This window comes from Glycine max, chromosome 12, assembly GCF_000004515.6.
Source record: "Glycine max cultivar Williams 82 chromosome 12, Glycine_max_v4.0, whole genome shotgun sequence".
In the NCBI taxonomy this organism is placed as follows: Eukaryota; Viridiplantae; Streptophyta; class Magnoliopsida; order Fabales; family Fabaceae; genus Glycine; species Glycine max.
In genome coordinates this window covers 10,864,028-10,872,493 of record NC_038248.2, presented here as the reverse complement: position 1 = coordinate 10,872,493, position 8,466 = coordinate 10,864,028, and positions in this window count along the sequence as shown.

Sequence of the window (8,466 nt, the reverse complement as noted above, 5' to 3'; positions counted from 1 at the left end):
CGCGATTATTTTTCTTCATTTGATTTTGCCAATGCAGGAAAGTCTGGAATCTGGATGGATTGGATAAGGAGGCTTAAAGTAGCATTAGGTGCAGCCAGGGGTCTGACCTATCTTCATGAACTTGCTGACCCACCTATCATAACTTATTAAATACTATTCTATTACCAACAAGACCTTTTACAAAGAGTATGGGCAATCTTCTAACACTTTTTCCCAACTAGACTTTGAACCCTCTCATCCAACACAATAAGCCCTTTACCCTTCTTCCATCAACATTAATTTAACATTAACATGGAATAAAACGAACCCCACTTATTACAAATAAAAAATATATTCTTAATCATAGATTTAAATATAAAAAATTCCGCTAAACTGCTTACTATCTTTCACTGTTTCTTCAACTAACAGATCCCAAAAGCTACATCTCTCTCAAAAAACCGGATGATTTATTGCCCCTAAAACACATTCTTGAATCTCATATTTATACCATAAAAAAACTAAAGAAACCAACTTCCCTATCACAAACCTACTAATTTCACTAGCTTTCTTTCTTCAGCAAGGATTAACTTATAGGAATTGAATCTTGTTTGAATGAACTATTATCAAAGGAGTCAAATTGCAGGCATCAAGAAATTCCAGCACAAACTACATAGCATATGAAAATAGACAAGAAATAAATGAACATCGTGATTTCTAGATCTACGCCTTATTACGCTTAGATTGAACAATAAAGATAGAAATAGAAATAATAATCGTAGGAATAATGAAAAATGAACCATCTATTTGAAAAGTGCATCGGTGGAGGCGAGAACTGACCTTGCTTGTGATTGGCACCTTTTCTGGAATAATGCAGAGGGAAAAACTGCTGCAAGAGAGAGACACAAGAGTTAGAAACTTTGCAAGAATGAAGGAGGTTTCCGATGCCGTCAAACTTTCCGTTGCAGTCAAGAATGAAGGAGGTTTTCGATGCAGTCAAGAGTGAGAGAAGAGACGAGAATTGACCTTGCTTGTGACCAGCACAAACTTTCCGATGCAGTCACCGGAAACCACCGCCGGCAGCTGAGTGCAGAGGTTTTCGGGAGAAGCCAAGAGAGAGAATAGTGAGAGGATGAAGGATGTTTCGGGAGAAGCTGTGGTATCCTAGCATAAAGGAATTTCAAATTCTTTCACAAAAGGAAGGAATTTGAAATGTTAATATTTAAGTTAACTAAAATCCCTTATCAAAATACTCAAATTTCAATTTCTTTTCAAATTTTTATCCAAACATCTTATTTAATTGAAAAGTAATTAAAATCCTTTAAAAAATTGAATTACCCTATTAAATTTCTCCATCCAAACATACTAATAATTTTGGTGCAAATATGAATCCATTGCTAATTATTATGTACAAATCAAAGCGAGAGAAATACTTTGTAACAAAAGAGAATGTATCAAAGTAGATATAGAGATATTTTGGTTTCAAAGAGATCAATTATCATTCTTAAACAATACTTTGTAACAAAACACATGATCATACTGCTATTAAAAAAATAACATGATCATACTCATGCAAATTGCAAAGGAGTCATATAAGTAAACTCTGCTTGCATGCTTTATAAGTAAGGCATAATCCTGTTTTTTAGTAATACCACTTAGAGACTTAATATGAGAAATCAACACATGCAAGAGAGTTACATGAAAGAAGATTTCTTTTCAGAAAGAGGTCTCTAAATTATGGATCAAGACAAACTTAAACTTGTGAAGAGTTAAATAAGAGAAATAACAAATATCACCTTCCTTTTTGGTGAGGATTGCGATATCTGACAAGAAGTGTAGTTTAGAGCATCCATAGGAGAGCAAGAATAGCACCTTCAACAGTTTAATTTATGTCAAACTTGTCAAGGAGAGGTTTACAATTTTGCTGGGATCAGGGTCAATGGAGGGTGGTTGCTGCATTGGATAAGCAGAATTTGATTTCCATGGACAACATCGTTAAGCTTCAAGAGCATTATGGGATTCATAACTTACTCGGGTGACAATAGATCGTAGTTTACTCCCAGGTTCCTCTAAAGCCAATACCGCAGCTGATATTTTGGCTGGTTGGGCTGTGAAAACTGCTTCTTCACAATTTTTTTGGCTTTCCCCTCCTGATGCAGCTAGCTCTTACACTCCTGATGTAGCTCATATATTACAGCAATACATCGTAAATATTGAAATTGATTCATGAATCACAGCGTAACTATTGAAATTGAGTCATGAATTACAATAAAAAACAATTATTACTAAACTGAAGATGAAATTTGAAATTCAATAAATAAATCACACGTAAATGAATATGGATGAAGAATATGAGTGAAAATAAAGAATTGTGTCATGACTCTAGTTTTTGTTGTTCGAAATCAAAGATAATCTTTAGAATTTAAAATGGAGGAAAATGAAAATTTAGAAAAAAGATATTAAAGGAATTTTAATACTTTCTTAATACAAAAATAAAGAAAATGTAAGGGCGGGGCATTACACCAAACATGTGGAAAGCATCCAAGAGGGACCCAATTTCGCATAGAAATTTTGGTATACCCATCTTGTAGATCATGCGGAGGAGGCAACCACCCTTATAACAATTTCTTCACCTACTTCAACAACTTCTCTTTCACGCATGAAAATGAAATGGTAGAAGAAAATACAAACAAATAGACATGGGATATATACAAAGTGATGCACAAAAGTAGAAAAAAATTAAGGGGAAGGGTCCATGGGTTCCGGCGGAGTACTCCATGGATGCATAGGAATAGAAATGTCATGTATAGAAATTACTATATCAGATTGCACTAGGACACATTGTCGCTAGAGTAGATGGACGTTCTTGATGAATTGTGCGTGAACAATTATTTGGGCAGTGTAATTGACTGATAGTGTAACCACACCAAACATTGATTGTGGTCGTAACAGTTATAGTGTATTGTTAGCCTGAGTAATGAGACGGGGTGAGGCATAATAAAAGCTACAAGCAAAGGAATGAATGAACTAATGACAAATAAGCAAATAGTCTGATGTGGCATCATATTAATTTGTAGCTTAGGATTTATATATTATAAATAGATTTGTTATATAAGTTGTTATGTAAATAATATTTTTCTATTCAAGTATTAAAAAAAAAGATTGACATTACATAGCATCTACCACTGCATGTAGTTATTTTGAGGCTTAAATATGTTTTAGTTTCTTTAAGTTAATGTTTTTTTTTTAAATTTTGGTCCATGTAAGATATTTTGTTTATTTTTAATTCTTATAAGTTTATTCTTATAAGTTTATATTTTTCAATTTTGATCTCTATAAGCGTAAACTTAAAGGAATTGTAAATGAAAAAAAATGAAAATTTAAAGAAACTAAAATTAAAAAAAAAACACACAAACTTATAGCTTCAAATAGATCATATATTAATTCTTTTTCTTTGAAAATATTGAAGAAGAATTAAAAATGAACAAAAAAACCTTATAGGAAAAAAAATTAGAAAAGCCAAAACTTACTAGAACTAGAATTAAAAAAAATAAAATAACATGGATCAAAAATGAAAAAAAAAAATACTAACTTACAAAACTATAAACATATTTAGGTCTTGCTTTTTATTAGGGTTAAATACAATTTTAATCCTCCAATTTTGTAAAATCCACAATATTGGTTCTCTAATTTTAAAATTAAGATATTTGATTTCCCATCATCTCTTACTCTCTTGCTCTCACTCACAGCTCTACTCACTCTCGTTCGCGTTCTCGGTCACGAAAGGTTAATCTTCTATAAATGCTTGTTTTTGTGTTTGGTTTTGATGGTGATGGTAAGCGAGAAGCTAGGGTTGATTCCTTCTATTATCTGAATGTATAGTGCATTACTAACATGAAAATTCTTGTTAATGTGCATATTGCTTTTGAATTAGGAGACTCTCACTCTTGTTAATGTGCATATCTTACTATCTTATGAGCTTGAGTTTTGACTGTATTTGTGTGCAAATTAAGTGAGTTTAACCTTGGTTATGCGAATGATATACCTTACCTCTAGTCATGTTAAAATAGAACCTAAGTGTAGATTATCTAAGTCCTATGTGTAAATTATCCATGCCAAATTTGCAGTTAATCTTAAATTATGTGTTCTGTTTGTTTTTTTTTATAATGAGACTTTGTGCTAGTGTCAGAATTCTACCAAAGCCTTAGGCCCCCAATTTTTTTCAAAATAGGAATATCATTCTTGGTTTTCAAAAATGGGTATATACATTATGCCTTTCAACTCTATGGCATGTACTAGACCAATCTCATATGTCTTGGTTTACTACTAGTACGTCGACATGCATATTCATTTTTAATAGTAACTTTTATATTGTAAATGGAGTTTAGAAATGATGAATGAAGATCAAAAGAATTGGAATGAAATGGCTAAGACAATGATGAAGATTAACAAAAAAACAAAGAAAATGTTCAACATAGTTCATATTAAGAATTAGGTTAGGAATTTCAAGATTATTCTCAAATAAACATGACTTGATATAACACATTAGTATTGCTTATATTAGTTTACTTTAAATGTAGCCTTATGGTGAAATGAGTAGGTCCTTTGCTGTAAGATGGAAGAATGAACTAGAGCATACTTGACATCTGCTAGACAGTGATGACAACATGCACTCTGTTACATACAACCAAGATTTGGTGAACCTAACTATACTGGCTGGATGGATAGAACTAAGAGATTTCTATGGACTCATAGGAAATCGTCAAGTGACCATGGCTCATCTTGTACAGAGTGTTTTCTTCCTGACCATCTTCAAAAATAGCTCTGAACCAAAAATTTATCATAAATGACACTCCTTGTACAGCCAAATTCCTAACTCAATCACTTTTCAAGTTATGTTGAATGAGTACAAAGTGACTACAACATTTTAGTGAGTAACTAAGCACTCCTTTGTCTATCAAATTTTAAAATCATATACATATCTAAGATGAACTTAATGTATATTTCAGGATGTGTCAAGTACCATGTACTCATTTATGAAAGCTGCAAGATTCACCCATCTGAATTTGGAAGGGATTACAGAATGCAAGATTGTTTATAATCACTAGAGGAAATATGCAAAAATTGGCTATGGATGGAGGACTTTTGTGCAATAAATTTTTGTAATTTAAGTACATTATACTATACTAATATCTGTAAATTTTAGTTTATAACTTTTGGTGGTATATTTTGTTTATAACTTTGGTTTATTTTTAGAGTTTTTACAACTTTGAATGATAAGTTGTGCTATGTATAATTACCATTGGTAATTAAAAAAACAGATAGGATATTAAGAAAAAAATCCAAAAAAACAACATCGATTTTTCTAAAAACTGATGTTTTTCTAAAAAACGATATTGGTGAGAGAAAAACAACATTGATTTTTATAAAACTGATATTTTTTGGAATAACATCGGTTTTTAACATTGGTAGTTTCAACATTGGTTAATAACCGATGTTGAAAGTCCTTAATAACCGATGTTAAAAGTCTATTTTCTAGTAGTACTTCGTCAAAATCAACCTTAAACTAAGTCCATCTAGTGATACAAAAAATCAAATCATGCATACTTAGATTTCCAAAGGTAGTTTCTTTAGCTTAGGAAGGACTTGACATTTAAGTTTGATTTGTTGTTTAGAGAAATGTTTTTGACATTATTATCTAGCTATATCTTTTGGGTACATTTATTATCTAGTTATAGGGTGTCTGATTATTAAGGATATAAAAGAAAGATTCAAAATCATAATGTTAGGAAACAAATAACTATTCTATCACTACTCTTAATTCTACAACTAAAAGAGATAAAAATAACATTTTTAATTCTTCATTCATGCCATTGATTGAAGGATACAATATATACATGCACTCAAACAAATTGCTAATAAATTTTATTCTAGAACCTACATAGATGAGATATTAATATTAACAAAACTAACAATGGACCTACAGTTCACAACATTATTAATACTTTATTGGATCTCATAATAGTGTATTATTTGTAACAATATTGTCCCCATCGAAATCAACCTTGTTCTCAAGATTGGAGAAGGACTTCAACCCATGGCATGAGTTTCTAATGAGGATGAAGAATATTGTATGGGATGACCAATTAAAATCCAACAACACAATAATTGATGAAAATAAGAAGGGCAGCTCACTAGAGCTTGGTGCAACCTTAAAAGAAGTAACATGTGTTTATGATGTTGGTGGACGTAAAAAAATAAATGGGCTGAAAAATGGGTTGGATAGATGTGAGAAAATCGCAAAATGCACGATAGTTATCAAGTAATAATATTGAATCCACAGGAACAACATTTTTGGATTTAACAATTACCATAATTGAATATAAATGAAATAATTGTGAAAACATTTAGAATTGATTTGCAAAAGATTTAGAGATTTAATTAAAAAGGTAAGATTAAGTAGAAGATAAAGATAAAAGTAAAAATAAGAGAATCTTTGATTTAAATAAAATTCATATTTGAAAAATTATGGGATCAGAGTTTCAAACCAAGACTCTTGTGCAGTTAATCTATCAATTCAAGGTTCTTTCTAATTTTCTTCTAATAATGAATTAATCTAATGTGATTTTTGTTCTCTTTCAAGAGACACAGATGTGCCAGATGGAGATAGCAACAAATAGCTCTCTTTTCGATCCAAAAAGATCCTTGATGACCAAGTCAAATCCTAAAAGTCAAACATGCACTAAAAAAGCTTCATTTAGCATCATAGGTCAAGCCAGCATGGCTCCTATACACATAAAACACCGAGGGCAAAAAAGTTCGACAAAAAGAATAAAATGCAATGTAATGAACAAAAACAAAGATCTAAACAACCAAAAATACAAATAATTCTAACTAAAATGATTTCTAATTAAAGACTAAATGAAACACATCATGGGTAAAGAAAAACATAACTGAGGGAAGCAAGAGAAGGGGCATGTGTTTTGTTTTGAAGGGTGCTAGGAATATTTTTTGGGACACGTGGTTTGACGGGATGAATGAAAAAAAAACACGAATTTGAATAAAGGGTGGAGATGAAAGTAGAATGAAACGTTGGGGTTTGGTAAACTATGGTGGAGTGTGGGCTCGAGGAGGCGAAATTAGGCACAACCATGGTGATGTTGATGAACATGAATGCAGCCATGAGGGTCTTTCTCAAGCGCATGTGAACCTCCACAAATATGAGGGAATGAGCAAAATCAAACTTGTCGGCATTGTGGACAAGCTTGTAGAGGACTATGACGACACAAATGTTGGATCAAGTGGCCTTAGATTAATTAAGAAGAGGGGGTTGAATTAATTATTATTGTATCTTGACTAATTAAAACTTATCCTTCTTAATGTTACTAGGCTTTTACTACCAAGTTAAGAAAGTAAAGAATAGTAATTGAAACTTAACCAAAAGTAAAAGCGATAATTAAAAGTGCACAACGGAAATTAAAAGTGTAGGGAAAAAGAAGACAAACACAAGAGTTTTATACTGGTTCGACAACAACCTGTGTCTACTTCCAGTCCCCAAGCGACCTGCGGTCCTTGAGATTTCTTTTCAACCTTGTAAAAACCTTTACAAGCAAAGATCCACAAGGGATGTACCCTCCCTTGTTCTCTTTGAACAACCAAGTGGATGTACCCTCCACTTGAACTGATCCACAAGAGATGTACCCTCTCTTGTTCTCAGTTATAATAACCCAAGTAGATATACCCTCTACTTGTACCACAAAGGATGTACCCTCCAATGTGTTAAAACAAAGTTCTCAGGCAGTTAGTCCTTTGAAACTTTGTAAAGGGGAAACAAAAGAATTCTCGGGCGGTTAGTCCTTTGAAATCTTTTATTTAAGGGAAAGGGAAGAATCAAAAGAATTCTTAGATTGTGTCTTATTGAATTCTTTGAAAAGGGAGAAGGGAGACACAAAAGAATTCAGGTGGTTAGTCCTTTGTTCTTTTGGAAAAGGGAGAAGAGAGACACAAAAAGAATTCAGGTGATTAGTCCTTGACGAATTCTTTTTGGCAAAGGAAGAAGAGAATGAAAAGATATAGGACACTTTTGTTTTCTGTAAAAGAACAAGGTTTGGAAACCAGAAAACTTTAGGAAGCTTTTGGCAAAGGAAGAAGAAGAAGAAGAAGCTCAAAAAGATGTTCAAAAGTTGTGTGAAAAAAGTTATTGAAATGCAAGTCAAGGTCTTGCATTTATAGACTCTTCATGTCTGGTCAAGAAAACCATTGGAAGAGTTATAACTTTGAGAAAAACCTGAAAACCATTGGAAGAGTTACATCTCTTGACTTTTTATTCTAAACTTGTCACTGGTAATCGATTACCAAAACCATGTAATCGATTACACAAAGCATTTCATGAAAAGATGTGACTCTTCACAATTGATTTTGAATTTCAACATTCTGATACACTGATAATCGATTACCAATATATTGTAATCGATTACACCATTTAAAAAT